Source organism: Eubalaena glacialis, chromosome 12 (assembly GCF_028564815.1).
Source record: "Eubalaena glacialis isolate mEubGla1 chromosome 12, mEubGla1.1.hap2.+ XY, whole genome shotgun sequence".
In the NCBI taxonomy this organism is placed as follows: Eukaryota; Metazoa; Chordata; class Mammalia; order Artiodactyla; family Balaenidae; genus Eubalaena; species Eubalaena glacialis.
Genome location: NC_083727.1, coordinates 8,081,806 through 8,105,051, shown reverse-complemented (window position 1 = coordinate 8,105,051; position 23,246 = coordinate 8,081,806). Strand labels below are relative to the sequence as shown.

The window sequence follows — 23,246 nt, the reverse complement described above, 5'->3', positions numbered from 1 at the left end:
GAGATGGTACGGCCCCAGGCTCCGCCCCGCGAAGGCACCGCCCAGCGCTGCCCGCAGGTGGAGACTCAGCGTGCGCCTGCGTGCGAGAGAATTGTCGGGAGTGGAGTCTCCGCAGCTTCACTGCGGTCGGGGGGTCGCAGCCTCGGGGTCTGGGGACCACACACCCCCCCCTCGCGGAGGAAAGACTCGTGTTTCCCTGAGCGGCCTCGGAGCGCCCCAGCGGGCCTGTGAGGTCCCCCAGGAAGGTGGGCCCTGGCGCTGGTATGGTGTAGGGCCAGTGTCCCTCCAACCACTGCCCGGAGTGACCTTTCTTTCCCAGTGAACTGACCTTGGGACCTCCGCCAGGCCTGATAATAGTGTTACCGTGCACTCACGACGTGTCAGGGACTGCGCTGCAGGGTTTACATACATGTATCTTTATTTCACCCCAGGAGAGGTATTGTTGATTCCAGGTGACGGTTAATGAGCTCAAGGAGCTTGATGAGCACGTTGCCCTGGTCACACTGTTAATAAGTGAAAGAGTCAGGATTAGAACCCAAAGTTCATACTTTCTTGATCACCAGGCCTTAGCAGTCAAGTTTTGAGTGCTTGTTGGGAGAATATAAAAGAAGTACAACAGAGGATTCTTTCCTGCAGTGTCCTACATCTAATGAGCTGTAAGTACCAAATGCTTTCTCAGCAATTAACAAAGCAATCCTGAATTGTGTAAATCCTCCCTGTAAGAAGTTAGGAAAGCTTTACACTGTTACTGGCCTGAGTTGGGCCTTTACTGAATAGAATAATATGAAAGGGGGGCTTCCCTGGTGGCGCAGTGGTTGAGAATCTGCCTGCCAAGGCAGGGGACATGGGTTCGAGCCCTAGTCTGGGAAGATCCCACATGCCGCGGAGCAACTAGGCCCGTGAGCCGCAACTACTGAGCCTGCGCGTCTGGAGCCGGTGCTCCGCAACAAGAGAGGCCGCGATAGTGAGAGGCCCGCGCACCGCGATGAAGAGTGGCCCCCACTTGCCGCAACTAGAGAAAGCCCTCGCACAGGAACGAAGACCCAACACAGCCAAAAATAAATAAATAAATAAATAATAATAATAAAGAATAATAGGAAAGGAAGCAGATAATAGGTGCCGAATAGAGTTTCAGTTACTTTCCTTCACCCCCTTCACAACCCTCACCCACCCCTGTCCCAAGGATGACTAGGCTTTGGGAGGACCAGGGGGACAGAAAGGGGAACCACGGAGCAGGGCTTCACAGAAAGGGCGAGGGCTTCACAGAAAGGGCGGGGCTTGCTGACAGGTGAATGTAAGAGCATGTCACCAGATGCAGGGGGAAATTCCAGTTGGGACCAGCTGATGGATGTCCTTAACACTCAAACATGTGATTGGTAACAGGAAACTGAAAAGCACTTTAGCTGAAGTGAGGCACATTGAAAGCAGTTTTTCAGGCGAGCAAGTCTGGCATTGATTTGAGGGGCAGGCTAGTTAGAAAACTGTTGCATGAATCCTAGCATGAGGTTCTAAGAGCCAGTTTTAGGGTAATAGCTGTGGGAACTGGAAGGAAAGCATTTTGAAGGATGGAACAACAGAATTCAGTGACAGGTCAGTCACTAATAAAAGGGTTTGTTCCAGTGAGCACAAAATATCACTATTAGGAGACTGAGCCCAGTCAGGCCGCATCGATGTACTTCTTGTTTGTACTAATGATGACACTTTGAGATTTAAATTGACCACGCTCCCCCCACATGCCCTTTTGAGCAAGCAACAAAGATCGGGTGTGGGGAAGTGACATTAGCAGTCAAGTAAAAGTGTCTCTAACATCGTATCTCTCATCAGCTACATCCTTCCAGAAGACGACCCCAATTGCAAGAGTAACCAGGATTGAGACCAAGGGTTTGGGGGTTACAGGAGGTAATGAGAAATTTCTTACACTCAGTAAACAGGCCTCTTTTTCTTTTATAGTTGACCACTATAAAAAGTACTCATTCAATTGGCCCAAGGTGTTAAATTACTGTTGACTGGAGTCTGTCCCAAATTCCCCTGGCCAGCTCAGGATGTCATCTGCCACATCAGGGCACCATAATTATGGATTTCCCTTCAATAAACTTCCCAAGACTACTTCACAGCCACCTTCAGACCCACCACAGTCCGGATCAACACATTGGCTGGAGGAGGAAAAATGTGGGTCGAGAGGAATTCATTTTAAGCCAGTTATTAATTGCATTCGTATTCTAATAACAGATCCAGCTGCAGTGTCTCAAACACAGAAGGGTGTATTCCCTCATGTAAAAGAGATCTGGAGTAGGTAGTCCAGGGCTGGGATGACAGTGCCATGAAGTCATCAAGGAACCAGGTTCCTCTGTCCTCAGAGTTGCCTCATGATCCATTAAAGCTTCTAGAGCACCAGCCATCTCACCTTCTTTCCATGAAGAGGGAAGGACAAAAGGTGGGCCTCAGCTGTCTCCCTTTTAAGGATCCTTTGTAGTAGATTCACCCAACAAATTCCAATCAGAATTTAGGTAGAAGGCTGCACCTAACTACAGAGGAGGCTGAAAAACATAGTCATTTAGCTGTGGACATTTCCAGTCTGAAAAAATGTGGAGGACTTCCCTGGTAGCAGAATCCGCCTGCCAATGCAGGGGACATGGGTTCAAGCCCTGGTCCGGGAAGATCCCACATGCTGTGGAGCAGCTAAGCTCGTGCACCACAACTACTGAGCCTGTGCTCTAGAGCCTGCGAGCCACAACTACTGAAGCCCGCAAGCCACAACTACTGAAGCCCGCGTGCCTAGAGCCCGTGCTCCGCCACAAAGAGAAGCCACCACAATGAGAAGCCCGCGCACTGCAACGAAGAGTAGTCCCCGCTCGCCGCAACTAGAGAAAGCCTGCGCGCAGCAACGAAGACCCAACGCAGCCAAAAAATAATTAATTTTTTAAAAAAAGAAAAAAAAATGTGGAATTCCTTAACTAAGGGGAAAATGAATAGTGGATTGAAAAATAGTCTCTGCCACATATCCTTCTACAAGACATATTTTCACACGCTTGGTTATGAACTCTGACCGCTTATGGAATGACTTTAGCTACATTCTCTCTTTTTTCTCTCTCTCTTTTCCTTTTCACCCCTTGTATCACAAATCTTATCCAGGCAGGAATCTAAGTGAGAACTGCCGTACCAACTTTCCCTTTGCGTAACTGGGATTGCTAATAGGACCAAGAGTAGTACTTAAATTGCTAAAATGAACTCAGTGATCTAGGCTAAAAGAGAAAATGATGGTAGAGATATAGTATCATTAACAAAGGTTTCAAAGTGAGCTTTTTCCCCACATCATCGGGCTAATTATAATTAGATTGCATCCTCAAAGAACACATTAACTACTAGAACGGAAAGGGGAAGCTTGGCTCAGAATAGAAGTGTTTTATTGAACAAGACGGGTGGTCAGTTGATCGTATCCACAAAGGGCGAAGGGAACTGACATAATTGAGTAGATCCTCAGTGTGTGCTGGGTACCGGTTCTAATGCTCCACATCATCTCTTAATTCACACAACATCTCTGTAGAGTGGCTTATTATTCCTCTTTTGCACAAAGACAGTGACTTGACCAAGGTCACACACAGAGCCAGTAGGTAGTAGAGCTGGGCTTTGAATGGACTGCTCTGTTAACACTGACATCACTGTGCCTTTAAACAGCTGCCACACCCTCTGCCACATCCCTTGCACCCAATAAAGTTGAACTCAACCCTGTCTTGTTTGCAGCTCAGTGTTTGAAACTTCCCCCTCCTATGCTGTTTCCCAGCTTATTCCTGTCTTCTCAACTCCTGATTGATCTCTGGCCTCATCTCTTGCAAATGATTCAGGTCCTAGCTCTTGGCCCTGAGGCTTGAACTGGTCCTCTGTTCTCCCTTGGGTCATTTGCCCCTTCAATCACATTTGCTTCTTAGCCTCAGGGAAGACCCTGCTTCCTGGAGCTTCCCTTGGCACCATCCCACCTGACTGACTTTCCCACCCTCGTCTATGGAGAGAATTAGACTGGCTGGCCATGAACCTGAGAAACCAGAACAGAATGGAGGAAGGGTGAAAAGAAAGATGATCTCATATTTAGAGTCCAGGAAATGCCTCCATCAGATCCCTCCATAAAAATGAGGCAACATCTGCCCCTTTAGGGGAATGAACAACCCACCATCATCACCACTCCAGGCGTGTCAGTCAGGGTTCTCCAGAGAAACAGAACGACTAGGTTGGGTGTATATATATCAAGAGAAAGATGTATCATAAGGAATTGGCTCATGCAATTCTGGAGGCTGGCACGACCAAAATCTGTAGTGAGGCCCGGCAGGCTGGAGACTCAGGAAAGCCAGTGGTGCAGCCAGTGTGAAGGCAATCTGATGGAGCATTCCCTCTCGCTTGAGGGAGGTCAGTTTTTGTTCTATTTAGGCCTTCAACTGATTGGATGAGGCCCACCCACATTTGAGAGGACAATCTACTTTACCCAGAAATTGACTGACTTAAATGTTAATCTCATCCAAAACATCCTCCAAGTTGACACCTTAAATTAACCACCACACCAGGTAAAACACAACATGGGCAATGCATTCTGTGTAAGGGGTGGGGAGATTTGTTAGTCATTATACCACAGAATTCCAATTAATAGCCCAGGATTTATCATGGAGTGAGGTTGAATTCATGGGCACAGTTCTAAGAATAACTCTCAAGAGCTACCCAAGATGAATTGACACTGACCACTGAGGGCAATGACCAAGCATAAGGAGCTCAGGCCAGCTACGTCTTCTGGCCAGCATATGCCGGGGGCTGCATCCCTACCCTGAGGTCCACTCTGAGGGACCAGAGGAGGTACGCAGGATGCATGGCCTCACATACCACGGAGGTTCATGCCAGAACTTGGTCCACGGAGAACAGTATGGACACTGGGTCCCATCTCAGGCATGTCCCAGCACTCTCCCCATCCTGGCCCGCATCACCTTACTCTGGCGCTGGCTTACATCTGCACTGGCCCTCTGGTGGGTAATTGGATAAAATCATGTACAATAAGCCTATAGGTATTTTTAACCTTAAGAATATCAATTTAGTTTAAGGAACTAGTCAGCTTTTCGTTGGTATAAGGTGCTCTGGCTGATTATGAAAGAAGGCTGATCAGTTACTCTTTTATTGCGTTTGAAGAGTAGCCCCTCAGTGACGCACAGACCAGCAGATCTCCTGCTCTCCACATTTGCCCCGAACACTCCGGTCCCTCTTGAGCAGATATCTTAGTTGTATCCCAGACCAGTTTAGAACTTAATTCAGTTATCATGGGCTGTATTGTGTCCCCCCCATATTCATGTGTTGAAGTCCTAACCTCCAGTACCTTAGAATGTGGCCGTATTTGGAGACAGAGGCTTTTTTTTTGTATCAGGCACTTCTTAATTTTTTTAAATTTATTGTTAATTTAATTTTTATTTTATATTGGAGTATAGCTGATGTACAATGTTGTGTTACTTTCAGGTGTACAGCAAAGTGATTCAGTTATACATATACATTTATCCATTCTTTTTCAGATTCTTTTCCCATATAGGTTATTACAGAATATCGAGTAGAGTTCCCTGTGCTACACAGTAGGTCCTTGTCGGTTATCTATTTTATATACAGTAGTGTGTTTATGTTAACCCCAAACTCCCAGTCTATCCCTCCCTGCCCCACCATACTAAGTGAAGTAAGTCAGACAGAGAAAGACAAATATCATATGATATCACTTATATGTGGAATCTAAAAAAAATGATACAAATGAACTTACAAAACAGAAACAGACTCACAGGCTTAGAAAACAAACTTATGGAGACAGAGCCTTTAAAAAGGTAGTTAAGGTAAAATGAGAGCACTGGCGTGAGCCCTAAACTAGTGTGACTGGTGTCCTCATAAAAAGGGGATAAGGACACAGACACACACAGGCCACGTGAAGACACAGCAAGCAGGAGGCCATCTACAAGCCAAGGCGAGAGACCTAAGAAGAAACCAACTCTGCCAACACCTTGATCTCAGACTCCCAGCCTCCAGAATTGTGAGGAAATAAATCTCTGTTGTTTAAGTCACCCGATCTGTGGTGTTTTGCTATGGCAACCCAAGCAAACTAATACAGCAGGTCAGTAGTTTCTGTAATCCAATCTGGTTATCAAAATGTCAGCCACTGTGGAGTTTATCATGGCAATCACAGGGTCTCCTTCCCACCTGGGACTCCCGCTGGCCCTCCCCTCTCCTTCAGAGGCTGGCTGCACCCACCTGCAGGGGGAGGAAGGGGAGTCTGCACTCCGGGGGGATGGCCCTTCTCAGCGGGCTCCCACCTAGGTGTCATCTGGCCCCAGGTCCTAGCGACGCCAGCTCCAGCCACAAGGGGCTGAGGGAGAAAAAGTGCGGTCTCTCTTGGCCTGACTCAACTCCATTTTAACGGTCCCCACATATGGCGAGTTTTCGTAAAGGAGACATGTCTGTTTCAGCCTCACCCCGACTGGCTCTCTGCCACAGACCCCCTGCCCCTGCCCGGGCTGGACCATGCCTCTGTTTGGCCCCCGGCCCCTGTTCCGGGTGAATGCTCCTTTGACCAGTCGTGCAGCGCCCAGGGCAGTCTGGTTCATGCTTCCTCACCACGCTCCCTTTAAGACCAGCTGGTGCCCACACCTTCAGAAACGTGGTGACGAAGAGTGGGCTCTGAGGACTTCCCTGGCGGTCCAGTGGTTAGGACTCCAGGCTTCCACTGCAGGGGGCACGGTTCAATCGCTGATTGGGGAACTAAGATCCCACATGCCAAGCGGCGTGGCCAAAAAAGAAAGAAAGAAAAGTGGGCTCTGGTGTCCAAGTTCACCCTCAATGAACAAGCTGCATACACCCCCTGACCCCCTTTCTCCAAGGGCATGAGGGGGGAGCAAAATTGGGAAGGATCAAGCCCAACACTCTGTCAAAGCCCGAGGCAGCTCTTATTTCTCCTCAGTCCCTCTTCTGTATTTCCTGGTGGGAAAAGCTGCCAAATCTGCCCAGCCCACCCAGAACAAGAGCCTTTCCACCTCCGGTCCAGGCTTCGGGGATTTCATAGTCTTGCTTTCAGTAGCAGCTGCCGCTATGAACTGAGCTGGAGGGTAGCTGAGAACGGATTTCAATCAGTGCTTTCAACTCCACAGCTCTACTGCTGTTCACCAGACAACCCTGCATGGACTGCCCTCTGGGCGCCAAGCCTGCTACGAGCTCGGGTGTGGGACGAGCCATCGTCCTCACCCTCGGGAGCTCTGTCAGTCCTGCGGAGCCTGTCACCCAGGAAGGACAGTGGTGTCTGGGGGTGCTGACAGTAAGGCCTGAGGCCACTCACAGACTGGAGACTGGGGTCAAAGGCCAGAACCTAGAGAGCAGGGGGTTCAACCTCAACCTCAGCGCTGCTGACACTTTGGACCAGATAACTCTCCCGCCGTGAGGGCTGTCCTGTGTATTGTAGGCTATTCACCTGCCGCCCGGCCACTCCACACTAGATGCCGGTAGCCCTCACCCACCTCCACTCGTGACAACAAAAATGCCTCAAGCGTGGCCAAATGTTTCTTGGGTGCCAAGTCATCCCAATTGAGAACCACTGTCCTAGAGGTAAAACTATTAACAAAAACGTCAAACCAAGTGAGTTAGTCGGCAAAGAGATGCCAGATCACAGAAAGCAAGGTTGAGGAATAGAATGAGGGACCAAGAAGGGCTCAGAAGGAGATCAGAGAGGTCCAGGCACCAGGTGGGTGATGCACTGGGCACAGCTGGCCCGTTGCATGGGATGCTACCCCAGCCCTTCCGTGTTCAAGTCTTCTCAGCCTCAATACAGTCCTGGCCTGAAGCTTGGTCTGATGAGCTTACAATTAGTAGCAACACAAATAACTTCTAAGGGAGATTAAAGAAGTTTTTAGTAACTGTTACTAAGGAAAACATAGTTGGAGAAAACCTGTAAATTGGAGCAAAGTTAGGCTGAATGATGACAACAATCTGGGAAAGAATGTGTGTACCTGCAAAAAAAGAAAAACATACATCATCACCCACAAGTTTCTCAATCAAAAGGGTAAAGACAGTTGTGAAAAATTACTAATGTCCTTTGGGAGGCATTATTTGAGCAGCTGTGAGCAAAACATTGGGGCATTGGGCAAAGTGGGAAAACAGGACAGTGAACCAGATTTTCTTTTTCTTTCCCTTTCGTTCTTTCTTTCCTTTCTCTTTCTTTCTTTCCTTCGTTTCTTTTTCTTTATCTCTCTCTCTCCCTCTCTCTCTCTCCCCCTCCCTCTCTCTCTCTTTCTTTCTTTCTTGACATCAATGGTTTAATGGAAGGGGGAGGGAAGCAAGGTCCTAGAGCAACACCCCACGGCAGGACATGTAGGTAGCCTTCACTCCCAGGAGGAAGGGGAGATTACCAGTTATAGGGGAATTGACTTCAGGTGGGCTCATTAGTTACCAGGGAAACCAGCAGAGGGGCAAGCCCCTCACCACCCCTTTGATAAGAATAATCACCAGCTGGGGCCTGGGGCTAGTAGTAGGAAGGTCAGTCATGTGAGTAGGTGTAGGTGAAGCAGGCCCTGGTCGAGCAGGGGATGGACGAGAGCAAGAGAACAGCCATCCTGAGTGGCCTGGCCACACGCTCCACCCCTACGTACCCTGCACGGCCCTTATGATCTTGGTGCACTCCTCTTCCGCGATATCCCTGGGGTCAGGTATGTAGGGGACACTGCAACCAGATACCACAATACAATACAGACAGCAGCAGCCAAGGAGTATCAAGGGTAAGATACCTAGTATGCTCAGAACAGTCATTTGCCAGGATGTGGGCAAATTTTGGAGCCGAGCACTTACTGGGTCAATGGAAAGGGAGTCAATGGCAGCAGTATCCTGTCCAGTTATAAGGAAGGTAAGGCCACCCCTGGTTTTCACAAACCCAGAGCCACCTCCATGGGGAGGGGAAGGCCTGGCTTCAAAAGAAACATTCTGCTGCATGGCACAGCCAAAAAAATAAACAAGTAAATAAAAGAAACATTCTGGTGGCCTAGCCAGGGGTCAGCAGTCACAGTACAGATCTGTCACCCCATGCTATGTTGAGTGCCATTAGGGGTGGACCCATTAGGTCTTTCCAGACCAAAAAAACAGTTAATCCCACTAGTTGGACTTGTGTATCCAGAAGCCAGCCTATTCCATCCACTCCACACAGCATATCCTCGGGGGGCTCACGGGCAGTCAGTGGTACAGCAACATTTACCAGCGGGGGTCCTTCTGACGTACTGGCACGCGGGACAGGAAGACGGTGAGAGTCTTTCTCGCCCACTGCCTGCAGTCTCCACATAGTCAGTCACAGTGGCTGAGTCATGGAAGTCCAGAGGAGGACGGCAATGCCAGCTGGCTGAGGACCCAGGAATTAGACTCATTCCGCAGTGAGGCCGGCCCAGCTAGGGATGAAATGTAAGACATCTAACCGGCACAGCAAAAACAGATTTTCAATTAGGCGAAGACCAACAGGAAAACAACCACACATAATAATAATAAAATAATAATAACAACAACAGCTATTGTTTACTGAGCACCTACATACCAGAATCTTTACTAATTGGTTTTGTTTATGGTTTTTTTTTTTTTGCCACACCAGGTGGCATGTGGGATCTTACTTCCCCGACCAGGGATCAAACTCGTGCCCCCGGAATTGGCAGGCGGAGTCTTAACCACTGCGCCACTAGGGAATTGATTTTGTTTAACTCTCATGAACAGTTTACCAATTGTTACAAATAAAGAAATTGAGATTCAGCGACATTAAGTAATTTTCCCAAAGTCACTGAACTAGAAACAATACAAGATTTAAACCTAGGTCTGTTTGACCGCAAGATCCATGCTTTTTCCACTATACCATGCTGGTTCAGGCAGAATAAATATAGTAGAAGCTTTTTAATAGACAGTCCATTTCAACAACTTTCCAGATTAACAGACATTCTCCTGTTCCTCTGTAGAGCATTCGGACAGATGCCCATGGCCCACGAATGATCAGGGCCAGAGCATTCGCCACTGCCCCCAACAGTTTGAGTCACCTTACCAAGAGTCAGGTGTATCTGCTCCCAAAACAGATTCACGTCTAGTCTTATTTACTAGTTATTGAAATTACGTAATTTAATTAAGTACTCTGTAAACTGATAAAATATGAGTGTGAAAAGAAAGGAAGTTATTTTAATGAAAACTAAATTGAATGCTTTGAGAAGATAATAAAGGTGAGCCACTAAAAATAATCGCTGTTCAATTAGATGTGGGCAAAACAAGTATACAACATTGGGAAAATCATGAAACAGTTAAAGGATCAGATTGCTGTTTACGTGTCTAAGTTCCCACTCCACTTCAGAGAACTGAAAATGGAAATCACAGGCCATGCATCAATTCCGTCCCTTCATTCGAAAGTACTGAATTAATATGCATTTGCTTGTTTAAATTAAAGTGCATTGTTGGGACTTCCCTGGTGGCGCAGTGGTTAAGAATCCGCCTGCCAATGCAGGGGACACGGGTTCGAGCCCTGGTCCGGGAAGATCCTACATGCCTGGGAACAACTAAGCCCGTGCGCCACAGCTACTGAGCCTGTGCTCTAGAGCCCACGAGCCACAACTACTGAGCCCGCGTGCCTAGAGCCCATGCTCTGCAACGAGAAGCCACCGCAATGAGAAGCCTGCGCACCACAACGAAGAGTAGCCCCCGCTCGCCTTAACTAGAGAAAAGCCCGCGCACAGCAACAAAGACCCAACACAGCCAAAAATAAATAAATTAATAAAATAATAATAAATAAAATGCATTGTTTAAGGTAACTGTGTGACATTTTATTCTGACTCCAACTTTTTTTTTAAGTTAATTTATTTGGCTGCGTCGGGTCTTAGTTGCAGGACAGGGGATATTCATTGCAGAACGCAGGCTTCTCTCTAGTTGTGGCACATGGGCTCCAGAGCGCACGGGCTCGGTAGTTGCGGCACACAGGCTTAGTTGCCCCGCGGCATGTGGGATCTTAGTTCCCCAAACAGGGATCGAATGCGCATCCCCTGCACTGGAAGGCGGATTCTTAACCACTGGACCACCAGGGAAGTCCCCACAAGTATAACTGATTTACAATACTGTGTTTGTTTCAGGTATACAGCAAAGTGATTCAGTTACATATGAAAATATATATATATATACATACACAAATATATCTTTTTCAGATTCTTTTCCATTATAGGTTATTACAAGATACTGAGTATAGTTTCCTGTGCTATACAATAGGTCCTTGTTGTTTATCTATTTTATACATAGTAGTGTGTATCTGTTAATCCCGAACTCCTAATTTATCCTCCCCACACTTTCCCTTTAGTAACCATAAGTTTTTTTTCTATGTCTGTGTGACTCCCAACTTTTTTGATCACACAGAAGAAGACTTTCATCTATTAGTGCTAAATGAACAACAAATATCTCTGTGATCGCACTTTGGAAGTTGTGTTTAAAGGTCTGGTCTTTGGGACATAATGTCCATTTTGTTAAAATTTGAGTTTCCATTGGCCTGGTTTTCTTTTAGATTCAGCCTAAACTTTTCAAGTCCAAGGCAGAGATTTGGGTTTCTTTTCTTGTTTCCCTGGATCACGATGCAGTCCCTCAGTTTTCAGACTGAACTCCAAGTGAGAAATCCTCAGCATCAGGATGGTCTCCAAAACCAGGAGAGAAAGAGTCCACTTTAAACAACTGCCAGGCAAGACAGTGGTAGTCAGGGAAGACCCTCCCCCCCACGAATCCCCCCACTCCACCACCACGAACAGTACCAGAACCTCCACATTCCTGCAGCTCGATCCCTGGAGAAGTCTGAAGCCACAATGCGCTTGCTAGAAGGGGAGAAGCGCAAGAACAAGGAGGGAAACTTAACACCCACCAGCTTCCCACCTCTTTCTTTCACTGCGGGCTGCTGGCTTCCTACAGGCTTGTGCTGAAGGAGGCAAAGTCCCAACTTTAAATCAGAGTTTTATGACACAGGACTGGACATTTACAATAGTGCCTATGTTCTGACTTTAAGTGATTTTATGACTTTTTATTACCTAAGAATTTTTTTTTAAATGGTCATGGGGCCAGCACTTTGGTCCAGGGGCAAGGAAAAAAACAAGTCCACCAGGCCAATATAATGACACAGTTGGGGACAAAAAGAAAGTCACTTTATGACCACATACTATGAGTCATTGTTACTCAATGTGATGGTAACACATCAATGCTACATCTACCAGAAATCCTCCCATATTTCTGGCCTTTGAGTGACCTCCAGATTTCCAGCACTAATCTGGATTTTTTTCCCCATGAGTCTGTCCCATGAGTCAATTTGGTGCAATTTTAGAGGAGAAACTTTGCTCATGCCAGCATCTTGCCTAAGAGTACCCATCCCCAATCAGCCCAAATGTGACCTTTAAATTTATAAAGGAGTATGCAAAGTTATAATTTAGATTCTTCTAGATATTTAATGGCTTCCTGAGTTGTTTTCAAACATATCTTGAAATTCCTTTAGAAGACTGTTAGTAAGAGTAGCACTAGCTGTTCTGACAGACAAACTCCCACTTCTCCAGGGTTTACATTACACAGTCCAGTGTGCATGTTCCTGCCTTCCTCTCCATCAGCGGGCAGATGGGAAAGAGAATGAGAAAGGTTGTAATGGGCCCAGCCTGGAAGTCCCATACATCCCCTCTGCCCACATACCATTCTCTGCTCAGCCACGCACCACATCTGACTGTAAGAGAAGCAGGACCATGTAGCTGACCTCCGTGACAAGGAAGAGGAGGAAATGGGCTTGGTGGGTATTTAACAGGTGTCTGTCACACACACAAATACATATATTAAGGATTCTGTAACTGGTAATTGTAATAAGTGTTAAGATGTCAATTAATATTCACAGGATACCAAGAAATATGATGATAATTCTATTAGTCACTTTCTGAAGACTTTAGAAATGCAATCAATGCACACTTTAGTTGAATGCCTAATAGCCAATTGTTATGATCAATGCTTGGTCAACAACAAATAGCACCATCACAGAAGGAAGCTTTGAAATTCAAGAATAAATCTGAAGTTTTATTCAAAATAAATAAAACTATTCTCTTATTAAAACATTCAGTAGTTGTTCAAATTTAAATTTAAATTAATTTTAAATACTTGATATTATAATAATTTCTCAGCATGTCAGCTGCTAGATTACCGATGAGGTCATTGCTATACCTCATGACAACCGTCATTGTCAACTGAAGTATAAGTGTGTACTTATTATTGCAAGGGTTAAATACCATAATATTTAATGGTGATTGTGAAAGTTAATTTTAATCATGCATCTTATGTACAAAGATAATTATTAAGAACTTTTAAAAGGTTAAAAACATTTGAAGATAGGTTGAAAGTTATAAGAATATTAAATATTAAGTAGGTAACTTTAGGAAGACTGTTGTATTCTTTTGAGTCAATAAATGTTTATAAGAATTTAAATAATGATATTTAATAAGGGAGATGTATTTAGCTCCTTTAAAGTTCTTGTATAATGAATATGCATTTATACAACTAACTGATAGAATTTCAGTGAACACAGAACATAGGAAGATTGTCACCCCATGCTACATCTAGGAACTCTCTAGAGTTTCAAATTAATCTGAACAACACGCCTTGATTATATGGGTGACGTCATTACCCAGTTGAATACGGTGGTAACCTAAGCTGTTACACAATCACTTCTCCAGCACGAGGTCAGGGATGGCCCAAATGCCAGTGAAGATAGCAGTTGACTCCAGTTTTCCAAAGGTCAAGGCTGAAGCCAAGTACGTAGTGGAGCTTAGAAAAATACCTTGGTCAATGCCATACTGTGGTTTACCCTTTAAAAACTTATTAAATACTTATCTCTTTTTAATGCCTTCTAGTAAGATTCCTATCCAGGACAAGCACATGTGTCTGCTGGCTTTGATCCTGTATGTATTACTCATTCCCTTTTTCTAATGTCTGAGGCCTGCAAACACTTCCTGGCCCTCACCTGTCCCTTCTTCTAGCAGCTTGGTCCCCTTCTCTGCATCGGGGCTTCTGCCTGGGGTCTTACTGGGGATGTAACTAGCAGGTACCACCACATGGCTCCCCCTCAGTCCTGCATCACTGCTGAGCCCTGCTCCCAGGATGGGCCTCTGAAAACACTTGTTTGCCTAGACACATCTAACTTTTCCATGCCTTCTGGACATGGCCTTGGACAGCCTGGTTTTCCTTATTAGGAAAGACTCTGGGGACACTGCAGCCCCTCTTACCTTGCCTCCTACCCAAACCTGCCCTCATTACCGTTTGGCTATTCCTCTGTCTGGGGCAGAAGCACCACTCAAACTTACTGGACTGTTTGGCTACACTCAGCATTTATTTCCCAGGAACAAAAACAAAATCCCCTTCCTCTGTATCTAAGGTTTCTTCTGCTGAGAGGGAGACTTATTATTCAGTTCAAGGGTCTGCGGGCAGAAAATAAGGATGTCCCAAATAGAGGACATTTTATCTAAATATCAGTCTGATGAAATTAAACATACTCTAGGTCACACGCTTCGCCGTAGTTGGGCCATTATTTTGCTAAAGGTGTCTATTTTTGCATATGTCCCTGAGGGAAGCCTGTTGTGTACATCTGAGTGGACTCTGAAATCAGCTTAACTTCATCCGAGTTGATTACCCCTTCTTATCTGTGCTGTTATTGAATCTCTGTGCCTCAGCTGTCCCATCTGTCAAACGGGACAAATACAAGCCCTTACTCCTCTAGATGTCTGGTTGTGAGGACTAATGAAACAATGTATGGAAACATCCAGCAAAATGTTGGCCATAGTTTCCCACCTCTCTTTCTGCCTATACTTTCCCCCGTATTTTTTTTCCTCTCCGGAAACCCAGCCAGACCTTGGATTTCCCTGAGCCCCTCACTGGGTGACACATCTCATACAGACTTTTCCCATCCCAAGAGGGACGAGCCCAGCTTTGAACTGGAACATTCTAGCACATTCCAACTGGGCTTCATCACTCCCTTCTCCTGACTGCACACCCCTGCCTGCCTCCCCAGGTTGGGCTTGGGTAGTGATTTAACAACCCACATTGACTTGGCTTTGACCGAGGGCTTGGAAGCACAGTATTTACGTTTACATTTTTTGCTTTTGGTTCATCACTAGGTGGTGCTCTTTCCCAGAGTACTATAAAGCACTTCCTCTTTTGCAATTTGTTGAAAAGTTGTACCAAATGACTCTGATTCCAGTGCCAAGGTTGTGGGGTAATCCAGCCCTGGTGTCTTCTCCAATTAATCACATCCAGGCTCACTGGGGTTTAGATCAGAAGCCTTTGCAGGAGTAAATGGTGGAGACAGTGGCTGCTGTCTGAAGGTTCTGTCTTGCTGGGCTGCCCCTTCCCTGGTCCTTTGGTTATAGGGAGCAGGCTTTTGTTGGGGCAGCATGTTTTGTCTGTACCTGTTGTTTTTTCCAGATTGCCTGCTTCTGGGGTTTATGAAGCAAAAACAAAGCCCAGGGTCCTGAGGTCCCCAGCCAATGTGCTTGGTTGTGGTTGTTTCACATGTAATGTCTGGGATCTTAAGTTGTGCTTAGACAGAGTAACATGGAAAAGTCTGTCTACTCCATTTCTCCAGAGGTGGAACTCTCCCGGAATTGTATTAGTGAAACCGAGTCTCCCTAAAACTGAGTTCCCCTGCTGAGTTCATGATTAATCTCTCTATCCCAAACTTTATTGCCTTGCTTGTCTCCTCTGACCTCAATTCCTTTCTTGTCTCCTCCAATCTCCATCCTGGGCTAACTGAACACTAACCAACCAGAGTCAGATGCCTGAGATTGCTGTATCGATAATGTCGTTAACGTACTAAAGTTGTAGTAGATCTTATCATCAACGTACAAACTCGGGTTGTTTCTCTGGGGCAAGATGAGCTCACAGACCCCGGAGCCACGGACCACCTGGCCAGGGAATGGTAAACCGCAGACATCCTGGCTCCTAAAACCACGATTAGGAAATGTCACAAGTCTACAGCCATACCACCCTGAATGCGCCCGGTCACGTCTCATCAGAAATGTCACAAAAAGATGATTAATCCCAGTTTCTTTGTTTTTCCCCTTTAAAACATCCCTAACTCAAAGTCCAAGACAGAGTGGACCTGAGGCTTGTCTCCCACTCCCTTGCCTGATACCCTGCAAATAAGCCTTTACTTTGCTGCAAACACCCACTATCAGAGTTGGGCTTTCTGCACTGCGGCCACACGAGCCCTTGCTCAGTTACATTAGAAAAGGGCTTGCTTCCTGTGTGCAAGATGGTTTTGATGGGCGGCAGGGAACCAACTAGGAGAAAAGATGAAGGCCTGGACTTGGCTGGCAGCACCAGACACAGATGAGTGGGATAGAGGAAAATAGTTAGGAGGTTAATAAAGGCAGGAAAGAGCAATGAAAATAAGTCTGCAATTGTTCCTAACAGACATCTGTAGCAGGTGGTGAGCACGGTCAGTATTAGAACAACTGCCCAGAGTCCAGTGCACTTCTCTGGCAGAAGCACAGATCTGCAGTTTGTCTTGGGGAATCGGGCATATGGTTTCCAGACGGACTCTCTCCTGAGCTAGTAGGTCTTCAATTTGTGGGGAATATAGAGCTTTCCTTTCTAAAAATTAGAAGAGGTTTCACTGAGTGTTCGACCCAACAGAATTTACCTGTTGCTCCCATAGGTTAAACACAGTTTGTGAGCATCAGAGCAAACAGAATAGTATTTTGAAAAGTTCTGAATATAAGGTTCTCCAAGCTCCTTATATTTTTAATGTACCTAGGTCTGTGGTCTTGTAAACTCTGATTTTCTGGAAGTGAATGATGGAATTGAAATGTCTGCTTTATCGCACTGCTGAACAATGAGGGCTGTAGTCATAAAGTAATGTCAGAACAACAATAAAGCAAAATGCTGCAGGAAGGATAATTATTTTGATGTGTGGGTTCAGTAAAGGAAACACAATTCATATCTTAAGACTTTGAAGAGTCAACTCTCTGCAGGTAAATTCCTTTATTTTATACATATATATATATATATATATTCCTTAGAAAAACCTAGCTTTGTTGGTAATTTTCCATTTTCTTTAACTTGTTTATCATGTAAATATGCTTTTTCTCTGTGTAAGTCAGGATGTGTTTGGCAATGGGTATCAGGAATCCTGATGGACAGTGGTTCCAAATATAAGGACATTTCTATTTTACTTCATAAAAAGCCCAACAGCTGGCAGTCCCTGGGTTTGGAAGCTTACCAATGTCATCCAGGACCCAGGGACTTTCCACCCTCTACTCTGCATTCTTAGCAGGCTGGCTTGTTTTCCCACCTGGTACGTCATGGTCATAAGATGGTTTCTACACATGCAAGCGTCACAGCCCCTCCCAGCCAGTTAAGAGACAAGAAGGGAGGGGGAAAAAAGCACTTTCTCCTCATGCACATCTCTCTTGTCATGGAGGAAACTCTTTCTCAGAAGCCCCAGGAGATAGCCGCTGGTCCTGGCCAGAACTGGTCAACCGGCCAATTCTGCCTGCAAGACTGGGCGCCACTATTTGGTAAAGACCACAATGCCCACAATTGACTAGGGTTCTCAGCAGGGGCATCCTGCTCCCCCAGAGGTACTGGAAATATAGAGGGGGCACTTTTGGTTGTCACACAAAAAGAAAGGTGCTACTGGCATTTAGTGAGTTAGTCTAGGGATGTTAAATGTCCTAAGATGCACAGTACACTTTTACACACACAAAAAGATTTGTCTTACTCAAAATACCAATAGCATTCCTACTAAGAAACATTGGCTCATAGCATCCATAATTCATCTCATGGGCTGATGACTCAAACACAATGAGGGGACCAAGAGCAAGAACATGGCTCCCAGCAGTGCTGCCATGGTACCCTGGTGGAAGGTGGAAGGAGGATGGCGTTGCTTAGTCACGCTGGCACGCTGAATCCTTCTCAGAAAGTGCTGTTATTTACAATGAATGGAGATCAAGACAGGGAAATTATCTCCAAGGGTCACCTTTATTTTTCCTAGTGAAAGGACTTCCTAGTAACTGGACAAGCCTGTTTCCAAGGACAGGTGAGTCTGAATTCCCCACACCTCTAGTATCTCTGCTCCCTGCTCCCACCAAGGATTCAGAATGATTGAAACCCAAATGTATAGCTACTATTCGGGAGATAGAATCTCTTTGAAGACTGTACTTAATACGATAATGGCAGGTATCTAGTGAATATCTCTTGGGTATATGACAAATATATTGATTCAAAACAATACAAAGAAGCAAAGCCTGGAAAAGTGTTCAGCCTTATATTCAAAGAGATAGGTACAATGAAACAGCATTTTAAAAATAGTACTAGTGGGACTTCCCTGGTGGCACAGTGGTTAAGAATCCACCTGCCAATGCAGGGGACACGGGTTCAATCCCTGGTCCCACGTGCCACGGTACAACTAAGCCCGTGCACCACAACTACTGAGCCCACGTGCTGCAACTACTGATGCCCGCACACATAGAGCCCGTGCTCTGCAACAAAAGCCACCGCAATGAGAAGCCTGTGCACTGTATCGAAGAGTAACCCCCGCTCGCCACAACTAGAGAAAGTCCACACACAGCAACGAAGACCCAACGCAGCCAAATAAATAAATTGATTAAATAATAAATAAAAAATACATTAAAAAAATTTAAATATATAAAAAATAGTACTAGTAAAAATTATGATAGAAATCTAATCATACATAATTTTTTAGAGTACCTGTGGAGTTCTTTGTGGTCTGCAGAGACAAAGAAGACTAAACACCATTAGCTTCTTCTTTTTTAGTAAATTTATCTTATTTATTTTTATTTTTGGCTGTGTTGGGTCTTCGTTGCTGTGTGCGGCTTTCTCTAGTTGCGGCGAGCGGGGGCTACTCTTCGATACAGTGCGCAGGCTTCTCATTGCGGTGGCTTTTGTTGCGGAGCATGGGCTCTAGGTGCATGGGCTTCAGTAGTTGTGGCACACGGGCTCAGTAGTTGTGGCACACGGGCTCAGTAGTTGTGGGGCACAGGCCCAGCTGCTCTGTGGCATGTGGAATCTTCCTGGTCCAGGGCTTGAACCCGTGTCCCCTGCATTGGCAGGTGGATTCCCAACCACTGCACCACCAGAGAAGCCCCTAAACACTATTAGCTTTAATGGTGATTACAAAATATAAGTATTAACTAAGTCTGAAAGATTAGATTGGGTTGGCATATTGCATTGCTGTTCACAGAAAAACTTTGTAAGAAAGTCAATGTAGAACCCACCAGCTTAGAAGATCAGTCTACAAAGCTTGGTTTAGCTCCTGTATCTGTAAAACCACAAATCTCTACATCTGAACACACAATAAGCTAAACAAATAATGTCTCTAAAGCTATTGCTAGTGAGGAATGGCAGATAATTTGGTAAGGAAGACTGGAAAGAGCACTGCAGACAGAAAGAAAGGATGGAGCAAAGGTACTGACTCACGGAAGAGCATGATATGCTCAGGGTCATGATCACACCAGCTCTAAGCTCAGGAGAGCATCTGTGAATCACTGCTACTTCTCCAAGCACCAATTCTGTCCATCTCCAGGCTCCCTAGACTTCTTGGGTGCCAATGACAAAAGCTAGACTTACTGCAAATACCTTTTTTCTTTTTTTCCTCTGGTCTCCCTATTAATATTTTATGAGGTGGCTCCTAAATCAAAGTAGTAGGAATACAGGTTATAGGCTAAGTAGCAGGGTGATGGGAAAGAAGTGGCCAACTCACTTAAATCAATCTAAATCAACAGTATGTGCCATTTAAAACAAAAATATGTAAGTAACTTTCTTCATCCTTTGATATCTCATTTGAAATCGTAGCTTGAACCTGGGCAGATATTGACACTGAGGACTGTGCTAGGCCTAACTCAGGTGCTCGATAAATATTTATTGTTTATAGTTTCACAAAGTTTTGGGGGGAGTAATTAATTTCGTAGCATCGTTAGATTTGCACTACTACCCTTTCTCCTGTATTTTCTGTAAATTGGAGGTTGTCCTACTATTTCAGATTCTAAATTTGACCAGTGCAGGTGGTGACCACCAGATGGCTCTACTATACAAGCGTGTTCCCTTTACAATTAGATTAATAACCTGTGGAGTGATATTTTGGTGCCACATGAATACTCCCATTTCCCAGCAATCTGTCATCTAAAAGTTTTATTATTTTTTTTAACATCTTACAGTTTTGTCAGTTATATCTCATTAAAGCTGGGGGTGGGAGGAAATTGTTCAACTGGTTTTAGAGAAACAAGATTCAAATTCTTATTCCATGAATACATCTTCAGAAGAATTTTCTTATTCACCTTCATAAGAATTTTAAAAATTGATTTTTTCCAAATTAATTTGGACCCTTCTGTTCTTGATTTAGACTTTAAGTGACACCACAAAACTAACAAGAGAAAAGATCGTTTTAATGACGTGCAGAGTTTCATTCATTCAACAAAGGTATGTTGAGCATCGACGATGCAGCAGGCCCTGACCTGGGCGCTTGAGCTATAACTTTATAGCACAGTCCCCTGTGAAAAGTGGGAATGCACCTGCCCCATTTGACTGAGATATGGCCAGGAATTAGCCATGATTTGCAGAGGGACGGCCTGTCAACACGTTAAGGGTTTTTTTTAATAATAATTTAAAAAATATATTTATTTATCTTATTTATTTTTATTTTTGGCTGTGTTGGGTCTTTGTTGCTGCGCACGGGCTTTCTCTAGTTGCGGCGAGCGGGGGCTACTCTTCGTTGCGGTGCGCGGGCTTCTCATTGCGGTGGCTTCTCTTGTTGCGGAGCACGGGCTCTAGAACGCAGGCTCAGTAGTTGTGGCTCACGGGCTCCAGAGCACAGGCTCAGTAGTTGTGGCGCATGGGCTTAGCTGCCCCGTGGCATGTGGGATCTTCCCGGACCAGGGCTGGAACCTGTGTCCCCTGCATTGGCAGGCGGATTCTTAACCACTGTGCCCCCAGGGAAGTCCCACATAAAGTTTTTAAAGTCCATTAATAATCCTTGACTGAATCAATTCTTTCTTTAGGACTTGCATAATAGTTACCTTCTAATTACATCATTTATTCTATATTTATTTGCTAGCACCCTATTGTAAAGAAGAGTTTTTCCTCAACCACCCAGAGTGAACCACAATTTTTCTTTTTTAAAAAAGGCAGGGCAAACACTATTTTTCCTTTTAATAACTAATTTTCAGAGTAAGAAGCTGGTGTGATAGCCATTTCCAGTGATGGAAAAACAGTCCCCCTTTGTCTCTTATCAAGTGTAACTATAGAGTCACACATTTTTATCTATTCAGTATTTATAGTCAATTGTAGTCATTTTCTTTTTGATGCTAAAACTTGCCTTAAATTTGGCCTGTGGGAGACCCTTCAAGCTGGTTCCTGTGTCTCTTAAAAATTTACTTCTGGGGACTTCCCGGGCGGTCCAGTGGTACTAAAATCCCACATGCCACGGGGCATGGCCAAAATAAATAAATAAATAAAAATAAAAATTTACTTCTGACGACTGAATATACAAAAGGACATGGCCAGACCACAAATGAAACAAGAATTCTGACCCACAACCTGCAGCAGCATGCCCAGGAAACCAATCCCCTCAGCTCCGATAACCAGCCCCGGAATCCAGCCTGCTGTAAGTCACACTTGGAGGAAGTCAGATTGCTATCACAGGTAACAATCCAGGAAGATAAACAATGACGTATAACAATCAGCTCAAAACGGCCAGGACTTGATTAAGATCTGACTGCTTCTCTAATTTTTGTCCCCACTTTCAACTTAGAACCAACGAGAGAAAGCCGAATATGCAGCCCTATCCAACCGCATAGAACGCCTTGCTTCTTGCTAGCCACCTCCAGCTCCTCTGTGCCAACAGCCTCCAACAGGGCACACCTGAAGCCCTTCTTTTTTCCACTGTGAAGCCTTCCCTCTCCTCTGCTTGCCTTTGAGTCTCTGCCAAAATGCAAGTGACGATGGTTGACTCTCTTGCTATAGCAAGCTCTGAAGAAATAGCCTTTGCTTTTCTCATTGGGTTGGTCTTCACACGTCACTGAGGTTCATTTACATACACGAGGGTAAAAGTTATATGAGGTATAATTTACATTAAATGCACTCATTTTAGTGGTACGCTTTGATGAATACTGACGAATGTATATACTGGGTAACCACCATTCTAATCATGATTTACAATATTTTCGTCACCCCAAAAAGTTCCCCCATGTTCCTTTCCAACCGATTCCTGCTGTTTTCCACTCCTAGCCAAGCCTAGATTTGACTTCTACCCCTATAGATTAGTTTTGCCTATTCTCCTAAGTCCTGTTGACATATCTTTATTAACCTCAGCACTACCTTTACATTCAGGCACAACAAAATGTCTGACTCATCTTGCACGTTCCCTGCTCAAGAACAGGAATCAGCCAATTCTCCAAGGAGCTCTGGTTCTATTTAGTGGAAATGGAATTTAGAAACCATGGTATGGCAAACGTGCTTATTGTTACTGTAAGGCGACCAACCATCCTGTTTGCCTGGGACACTTTCAGTTTTAACACAAAGTGCAGCATCTGGGGAAATCCCCTCAGTCTCTGGGAAACTGGGACAATTGGTCATCACCCTAGTGCTTCTAGGCCCTTTCGGTGCACAGAACTAGTAAATTTACTTTTTAAATCATATGCTCAAACTGATATATCCAACTTAAATGTATTACAGGTTTTTGCTGAACTTCCTTGATCTGATATTTGTACCTCATTTTCTCTTACACTGAAAGTCTTGTACATTAAAAATGAAAATATTTGTATTATCCTACAATATACATACTTTCAAACCACAGCAACAAAATTACCATTAATTATAAACCATTGAGTGAAGCTGAAGATGCCTTTGCAGTTCTTTCTCAACCTTAGAATATATCTCACCACAGATAATTCTCTTAGAGTACTATGTCCAAAAGCCCTGGGGAATTAATTCCTTTCTCTGTGTAACAAGACAGTTGCATTACCAATGTGACTTACAGTTAAGTTTATTTTAATTTGCTATCAACTTTGGGTTTACTTTGTTTCCTTTTCAATGTACTTTTTGGCTATGTAAAACTTCAAAAGTTCAAAGTCAAAGAAGTCTTGCTTTTATTTCTTTCGCCTCCACCTTTCCCCACCACCCTCTACAGGTAACCATTTTTATTGTTTCTAGGATATGCTTCCAATTTTCCACATAGC

General features: G+C 44.8%; 1 long non-coding RNA gene across 1 annotated transcript in view; it reads right to left on the bottom strand.

Moving 5' to 3' along the window:
* Positions 1 to 5,528: 5,528 nt before the first annotated feature.
* The window catches only part of LOC133102458 (uncharacterized), a 19,131-nt gene continuing 1,413 nt past the window's right edge, over positions 5,529 to 23,246 (bottom strand). Inside the window, exons 2-3 of the long non-coding RNA XR_009702954.1 lie at positions 9,236 to 9,422; positions 5,529 to 8,710 (exon numbers count right to left, since the gene is read on the bottom strand). This is a non-coding gene — a long non-coding RNA (uncharacterized LOC133102458). The remainder of the gene's footprint in view (positions 8,711 to 9,235; positions 9,423 to 23,246) is intronic.